General features: G+C 36.8%; 1 long non-coding RNA gene across 1 annotated transcript; it reads right to left on the bottom strand.

The window, feature by feature from the left end:
• Positions 1-3,907: 3,907 nt before the first annotated feature.
• Positions 3,908-7,532, bottom strand: LOC122537517. Its single transcript, XR_006308634.1, has 2 exons — positions 5,996-7,532; positions 3,908-4,604 (listed from the first exon to the last, which is right to left on the bottom strand). It is a non-coding gene; the product is annotated as an uncharacterized LOC122537517 (long non-coding RNA).
• Positions 7,533-9,348: the final 1,816 nt, after the last annotated feature.

Here is a 9,348-nt window from a genome sequence, read left to right as displayed (position 1 = left end):
AAAAAAAAAAAAAAAAAAAAAAAAAATTCTCAAGGAATTTTTTTTTTTTTTTCCCTAAAAAAAAAAAAAAAAAAAAAAAAAAAAAACAGAAGAGAAGAAGAAAATTTACAATTTCTCTAAATTGATAAATCGATGTTCATATTGACCATTTCGATCGTGCTACGCAATTCTTTTCGATCTTTGTTGTTCCTGTATTAGAATCTCAGTTAAAGGAGAATTTCATAATTCTAAAAAATGATTTGATCAATTCTCCAATCTCAAAGAATCAAACGATTCTTCTGGATTTCGTATTTGGAATGTGCGGAACTTCCTCGACGAAACTTCGACGAAAAAGAATATTGGAAACCACTGCTCTCTAGCAATTTAAAATATTCCACTTTACTTCACATCGAGTTTTCACTTCGTCAAAGTTAATTTGAATTCATTTAACGTATTAATATCTTGAAAGACGAAAGATTTTTTCTCCGTCGAAAACATACCACGAAGGTTATTGATTTGCAAGCGAACGTAATTCAAAGTTGAACGTTGTTTCCCTGTTTCATTTCGTTAAAACGATCTGATTCAATATCGTAAATTTTTCCATTGCCTGCGCCCCAATGGCCAAATCAATCGGACCTTTCAGAATTCGTGCAGATTCGATACACTCTGCTTGATGACGAAACGATCGACTGATGCACCTACTTCCCGAACCTCTCGTTCTCGCGAAATGATCACCAATATAATTCTAGTAATAAATCATCCGGCAGAAGATGCAGGCGATTAAATCGATCTCTCCAGTTCTCACGATCGTTCCAAACAATGAATAAACACGAAAGAAACGAGATAATCTGATAATTGTTTAATATTTAGTACGGCCTTCTTTGCATTTGAAAACGACAGCCATTCTTCGAGATGAAAATTTATATAATTTTCTAGTGATTTTTTGGCCTAATTCTTCCCGCTCTTCCACAATACATTTTCTCGATTCATTAATATTTGCGAATTGTCTTTCTATTCTGACATGGAAGGCATTCGAACTCGTTCGCCTCGCGGCTACTGACAAATATTTTTATATTTACATTTTCGTTTTTTGCATTTCCAAGGAAATTTTGCGTCTCTCGACATCAAACCACGCGTATATATCCACGCTCAAGGATATTGATGTTATAATCTACTACATTCTCTCTGCTTCATGACACGTAACGCAAATAATATATACAGTGTCCTATACTTTATCCCGGAATGGTGCTCGAGATAAACCATTTAAATGACCATTGTTTCGTCATGAAAATCAATCTTAAAGAAAGAAAGAAAGAAATGGCGCGCGGTAATTGTCGTGTTTAGATCGGTGGATAGAGGTCCAGCGGCTCGAAGGAACGAATTAACAGATAACGCGTATCTCGTGTACGACCTTCGGTGAATTATGCGCTCGTGGTTCGTTAGTCCGGCGTTATTCGAACTGAACCGCGCCCGCACACCTGTGTTCACCGCGATCGATCTACACACCGGCTGATTTTTCTTCAGACGATCGTCACGAAACCGACGACAACGCGTTTATTTGACGATCGTCGAACCGTGTCCGAATCACACATCTAACGACCTTATCCTTTTGCCACGACACGAACGATCGTCATCGATATATATCGTTCGCAACGTGTCGAGATCTGTGGCCAACCGAACACAGGAATCTTTTATAAATAGAGATTATTCGCTGAACCTTCCACTTCTGAATCATTTCCTTTCCTGATTGTCGGCGTTTAAACATTGACCGAATTTAATTTGACAGAATACAGTTTTAACAGTTTTAACAGTTTTATTGTCGTTAAGTAATTTTAATTTTGCAATAAGAAACTATGACGCAGGTACAGTGATAGTCACAGTTATTTTGGAAAATTGACACATTTATCTTATACTTTGCTTACTATTGTCTTTATTATTGAGGAAATTAAAATGAGGATTTGATTCTTTATTTGATTAGTCATATGATTCTTCATTACAACAATGAATACTGCTTTCATTTTTCTGTCGTCTTGAATTATCAGGTGTCATTCGACGTACCTTGAAAATCATGTCAATTTAATTTGAATCTGGTGAGAATCATGTTTCTCGAACTTGATTTCTATTGTTAATTTGTAATTAATATAAAAATAAAGTATATTACTATATTTGTTTATCTGAGCTCGAAAACTTTCAGTGAATATTATTAGGAAAATTTCAAACAATAAAATTATATGTCAATTGTAGTTTCTTTTTCTTCACTATAAAGCGGAAATTTTAAATCAAGTCATCATCAAGTAATCAAGTGAAGATATACATCTATGTGTATATGAGCAAAATGTAACATATCGAGGTGCACTTTTTCGTAATTGAAATCCTACAGTTTTATTAAAAACACGAGAAACATTAAAAATTCTGAGTTGTATTTCAACCTAAAGTCTGGAGTCTCTAACACTTATGTTAAACAATAAAGTCAAAAGTGTAGAAAAATTCAGTTTCAGTTTCATTTTCTCGTGGTTTTCATGTCTTAGCGTTACGATGAACATTCACGGGATATAAATCGTGAATTGACGTTCTCACAGCTGGAAGGATTTCCATTTTTTTTCCATTTTCCAAGCCGAATACCCCGCGATGTTGATTTAAATCACGCGAGACACTGGTTTATTTATTGCAATTTTGCTGCGAGCACAATGCTAGCGCGGGATTAAAAGGAAATAAATGATGCGCCCTAATTTCAACTTCGATATATGAACGAGTTATTCATCAGTCCTATACTTTATTCCGAGGTCGTGAAATGGAAAATTACGAGCAGAGAAAATATGTCTGTTCGACAACCGATTTCACAATTACTTGAGAATTACACGTTTCAAAATGCACGCTTTTCATTTCAAATTGTTGCCGCGAATATGAAAAACTTGTTAGTCGCGATCGAATCATGCAGAAGCTATGTTGATCGATTCCATAAATTAATAACGTAAAAGTTATTCTTGAAAATTTATTTTAGAGCTTGCTATTGTCTGTGCAAATAAAATTGTAGAAGCAAGTTATTAGTTTTCTTTAAAATATTGAATATTAATTACGAATGATAATCGAAATAAATTGAACATTTAAAATTGCATGTTGTAAAATTCACTGAAAATTAAAGCCAGGAGGATTCTCTGATGTTTGTACAATCGGCGAAATTACGGCAAATGATTTTTGTTTTTTATTTCCGAAACATTGATTTGAAACTTTAAACTTTAAACCACGTTCTTTTTTTTAACCTGGTACCTAGTAAATCTTCGAAACTATTTGAGAAATATTTCTATACTCTTTGAGAAGCTAACGTGATAGTTAACTTTTATTAATATATTTATACTTACATTATATTTCTAAGCGACTAAATTAATAAATTGCATGCCAACAATTAAAAACATATATTAAATGCAGATTTATATACATTTATTTATAAATAATACCAATTTCTTATATAATATATTAAATAATGACCCAGTCTAGGTTTTTATATAATGTTTCATACAATCGAGATAGCCACCCCATACAATATATACACAGTATACATACTAAAAAGCGAAATAAATTTACTAAAGAAGTTCGATACAGAGAATCGAGTTTCATACTCTGTTATTTTCACTACTAAATTTATTAAAATTTAATGGAGGATTAAATTTCAGTATCTTACAGATAGTTACTTTAATTATATCTAAATTAAAACTGTTTTGTTTAATTTTGCCATTTTAGTGAAAATTGGAGTACACGTTCTGTGAAAAATAATTCCAATATCGGATCTAATATTACTTCTAATAATAATAAAATTACTTCTAATAACGTAGAGTATTTTGGTACATTGTATATTGGAAATGAACACGTCTATCGTTACATATGTAGCATAATCAGAAAATTACAAAAATCAGCGTATAACGAAATGTTAATCCCTCGTCTTACTATTTTCATCTTCTTACGTAAACGTTTGTCATTGAGTCTTTATGACTGCAATTTGTCAACTTATTAATCTTCGATTTAAATTTCATTTACAAATTCCACAGGATTGCAAATTAATTTTCCTTCTTAATTCACACCACGTGCGTGACTTATTACAATTAAATCAAACATAAAATGCAACAAAGTTACAAAATTATCAAACTTTTGGCCGATACTGTTATACGATTGTGTAACAATCAATTCCTGATATTAGCGCGCGTTTCGATTCGACTGTAATTTCGACTTCGATCGTCGAATTAAAATCGTCGATTTACGGGAATTTCACTCTGTCCAGCCATACGAGCAAGATACCCTAGCTCGTATTTCATCGACGAACGCGGCGGATCGCGATAAATCAGTTAGGCTGTCTCGAACAGGAATTGCAAGTTGAACAGATGCTTGACTACCGTGGACATTCCAAGCGGATCGATCTCGTCCTGGCGCGAAGCAAGAAGGTCGAATTGTTTTCGCGAGACTGTCGTTACGAGACGAGAACGAGAGAGAAGGTGTGGCTGATAACGAGGTAGATACGGTTGTGGCTGGGTTGTTAATGCCTCGTGAGTTGCCGGTGATCGAGGAACGGGCCACGATCGATGGATCCTTCGACGCGCCGCTGCTCGTGCATCCTCGACGATCCACTGAATGGCCTGAGAATACAAAATATCATGGACAGGGCGATAGAGAAGCTGAAGATTCGGCCGACTTCACGATTTTGGTTATGATTTCAGTAGACTTTTAGATATTATTTAGGTATGATTTTAGGTGATACACGATGTTACGATATACATACGTACGTGTGAGGTTTCGAAGTAAAATACAATAGCAACACACGAATTAATTGTGTATTAAAAAATTAAGGATTTGCTTAGTACACACGTGTTTAATATCTTTTTATACGCGTCTTAAAAATTTCTTTACGTATCATACACATCTTTAATTCAAGAAACTTCCTGTCAAGTTGGTAAAGAACAGAATCCACAGTTAACAAAGAATAATTGATAGTGATCTTTCGGTTTCAAGGAATTCTCGAGTGATTTTTTTTCAATTTGGTGAAAATTGCTCTTTTGTTCAAAAATTCAAATGGACAAAACTTCAACCTTGTCCAAGAGTGTGTGACACAAGACAATAGATACAAGAACAAACGGATCCTTCAAAAGCCACATTGATCAACATTAAAAATTGGAAAATAAGAAGAAAATAACGATGTTACAAACACTGATAAACTCGAAAGAAAGGAGAAATTAAGTAATTTCTTGAGAATTGGACATTAATCGCGTATCCATCTAAAGAAACTCAGAAAGCGGAGTTGATCAGACTCGAACGAGGCTCTATACTTCGCTTCCGGACGCGTATGTCGATACACGTAATCGTAATGTGAAATGGACGTTAAGGATGATTTTTCGTATGGACGGCGAGCGATAGGGAATATAGATCGAACGTGATCGTAAAATCCGTGGATATTTAAAGGTTATATTCGACTCGAGATACGATCTCGCGGAGGATCGTTCATCAACTTGGGGAAAATAACTCGTTATTTTTCAGCGGAGCAAGCAACGGATATTTATATGGTAGGTAACGGCGTGTTTCGGAGTCAGAAGATCGGTCTGAGAACGGGATAAATCTCTGAACGCGCGTACGTTCCGCGCTCTCCTCGTGCTCGATCGTTATTCATTGCGCGATCCGCCTCGCTCGTGTATCAAGCGTAGATTAAGAAACATAGTTCCTTAGTACTACTTAACATTTTGTACATTACCATTTCTTATCAAAATTAATCGAAAATTAAAGGTAATTTCGGGAAAGTAAAATATGCACCAAATCGACCAAAATTGATTGTTACAATTTTCATTCATTACACATATTCGTGTGACAGTTAAATTTCTCTGTTTCAAAGAAACGCGGAAGTCTCCAGCAGTACGTACACATCGGCCAAAAGTTTTCCTACTCGCATAATTTTTACAAATATCTCGAAAGAGAGAGAGAGAAAATTACGAGAGGCAGCGTGTCTGAAATCGTGAATAAATATACGAGAGTTTCTTACCTGAGAGTTCAGTGGAGATCGATGGCCACCGTGGCGCGGATATTTCGGATACGTAGTTCAAATTCAACGAGAGCCGAATTTGAAGGTGAAGGAACCAGAGACAAACTCGACGTAGGTAAGGTTGATTCTCGATTCATCGATAGGGTCCATCGATCGGCGGCGTTCCTCGATCTGGCCTGTCCTCCTCTAGTTAAGTCGAGGATCGGTGAAATATCCCCTCGCGGACGACGGAGGCCGCCAAGATTCCGAGCAGCGACTTTCCATCAGCCATCACGATGGAACATTGCCGTGCAAGTTGATGCTAAGTGAGCTTTTATAGGCGACACACGCGAGCACGTGGGTCGGTGAACTTATCGGGGGTAAGGGCGGGGCTGGTGGTCCTGGCGACTTCCTGGAGCGTGACGGGGTGAAAAAGCTCGACCGATCGGCACAAAAACGTTTAAATACGGTGACGCAACGTTTGATCGTGTTGGAGACACCACGCCCAGAACGAAAAGAAAAATGATCAACGCGTTGGATTTGTACGAAGGCCTTCGTTTAAACAGCCAGTTATATACGACTCTTTGTGTAATGTTTCTTCGTTCGAATGTATTCATTAATACATTCTTCGCACGTTGACAATGTAATATAACATAATTTCTACAACGTGTCTTTGACCAAGAGCTGTCGGACTTGCCCGAATTTTTTTATTACATCTGTACATAAGTTTCTTTGTATAAATTGTCAATAAATTAGAAATTTATTACTTTTGTAGTTTTGTAATAATTCCTATTTATTTATTATTACGTTCCTGCGTTTATCTATATTTTCGAATTTCTCCATATATATCTCGCACAGTTTCGATTTTATAGAAAATTCCTGAATTTTCTTTCGCCCGCGTTGACTGTAAACTAGAAATAAAAACGAAACAAAGTGGAGAAACAGCATGGATATTGACAAACGTTATCGGATCGACGAGATCGACTGGCTCTGTGGCGTTTCTAAACGGTTTGATAATCCTATTCTCACTTTGGGCTTTGTAATGGTAAACCAGGTAATTGACGATACGCATTATTTCCATGGACAAAAACGGTCACATCGACCACCAGCCTAGCCAACGGCACGTCCGTGTTCGCGTTGCACTATTTTTTTCGCTCACTTCATTCGAGACTTTAAAAATGGCTCCGTATAAAAATCTCCGCTGGCCGTAAATCAAATACCTTGTCATTTTTGATTCGACGTTCCTTTATGCACCTGTCGCGGCAAGAAATATGTTCCCTGTTCTCGATTCTCTTCGTAAACGATTGGCCATCGCGCCGATATCTCGATGTCTGATTCTAACTGCAACCTACGATTTCAATTTCAACCGGGTCGTTTAAATCGGACGCTCGCGAAAAACTTACAATCCTCATCGAGGATTTCTTCCGACTTTTTAAAGGTAAAATATAGTGATACGATAAAAAAAATCCATCGATATTTATCGTGAGAATGAAAAGAGACAATAATCATGGTGAAATGTTTGGAATTAGACAGCGAGAAAGAAAATCGGTTAATTTTATTTATATTTTTTGGGATATAATTAAAAAAGGGTTATTATTGAAAATACTTTATAGATTGTATTCTTGAGAATTTGAAGAATTTTATGTATGTAACGATTTAGTATTAATGGAAGATAAAGAAAAATTATGACTGATTTAGTAAAATACATATGGAGAAATGGAACCATCAATTTGGGTCGTGATATATACGAATGTTCACCAGATACGGCTTTTTATTCCGCGATATGATTGTAAATAATATTCATAAAAGCTCGTACAATGTGATAAAGTGTATTCAATGCTGAAACAAACCCATAAATAAAAATAACCGTAAAATTCGGTCCACATTGAGCGAAGGTCAAAAATAACATTTCACATCAATCTTCGAACGTGAAAAAAATTGAAACCCAAAGATGGAAAGTAGAAGCTGAGAAATGCCAGCGTTTCGTACCAAAGTAGAAGAAAAAAAGAATCGAAATAAAATTTGACAAATGACAGGCTGCGTGGTGCAAATCTTCCAAATATAAAACCAAAAGAACAAGTTCAACTCTGGCAATATTACAAATGCAAGGAAAGAAAATCCATTTCGACTCGAGAGAGGAAAAGAAGCAAGCTGCTTCTTCAACGGAAAGAAACGCTTCAAGCGGAAAAAAAATGTATTTGAACTTCTCGATCTTGCGGCGATCTTCGCTGAAAAACCGCCCCCCTCGTAGCCGATTTCGAGCAGCGCTGCTCGCTCGAGAGCAATTATTCGAACAATCGCGTCGCCGGTCACCTTTGCCACCTTCGAAAGTGCGTGCTACGCCCAACAATGATATTCGAAACGATCCGTGGCACGAGGCACGCTGATCCATTGCGAGGCTGGTGCCACCGTGACACGCACGCCGTGTCCGACTACAATGAGAGACCGTCATTCCAGGCGACAATCGCAGCTTGGGGACGACGAGCGTGGGCTAACGCGACCGAGTGCCTCGCCTAAACGGATGTGCAACGTTACAATGCCGACGCATACTGGCACACTGTTGCCGACTGCCTCGCGCAGATCCGTTTCATTGTTTGGAAAATCGACGAGAAGGAAATGAAAACGACTCTTCTTCGACCGCGAAGGTCGTGATGACAGGTTTCTTCAACCTTGAATGTATAATATCCTTCGAGAGGAAAAGGGTAGAAGTATTTCGTTGTTCTTGATTTCTGGTAATTGGCATTCATCGCAGATTTACGTTGCAATGTTACATTATGCTACTATGATATTATTGAGATCTTGATTTATGTTGTTAGATTCCTACGGACGAATCGACGAGTTGGAATTAATTTGAGTTTTTCTTTTTCTTTTCGGTAGGATTTGAATACTTTTTAATATATCGACCGATGTAGTTCGACATTTACTCTCTTTCGGAGTATTATTAATTTTAAACTGCGGATTCCATTCAAACTGAATGTGGCTAGTAAAAAGACACTGACATTTGTGGAGTTACGTATACCGCAGTGAAATTACTTCTTTCTTCTACAGTTTTGTGTTTAACGCATTTCGCAACATGTTTATGAGCATTTTATGTTAACGATAAAACGATAAAATTAACACCGATCTTTCCTCCTCAACCACTTTTTGCCCTACGTCGTTCGTCAAAAAATTCGCTGTTAATTAAACGACGTTCGGGAGAGGGGAAACAAATTACATTTAATTACACGCGCGATTAATTATCCGCGACGAAACGCCACGGAATAAAAAAGTCCTGTCGCAGGACTTTCACGCAAAGTCCTGTTTCACAATAAGAACATACAAAGTCAATTCGGTGTTTTTTTTTTTTTTTTTTTTTCTTCCCTCGCGACATTTTC

The sequence above is a fragment of the Frieseomelitta varia genome, unplaced genomic scaffold, assembly GCF_011392965.1.
Source record: "Frieseomelitta varia isolate USP_RPSP 00005682 unplaced genomic scaffold, Fvar_1.2 scaffold_912, whole genome shotgun sequence".
Classification (NCBI taxonomy): domain Eukaryota; kingdom Metazoa; phylum Arthropoda; class Insecta; order Hymenoptera; family Apidae; genus Frieseomelitta; species Frieseomelitta varia.
This window is presented reverse-complemented; position numbering and strand designations above follow the sequence as displayed.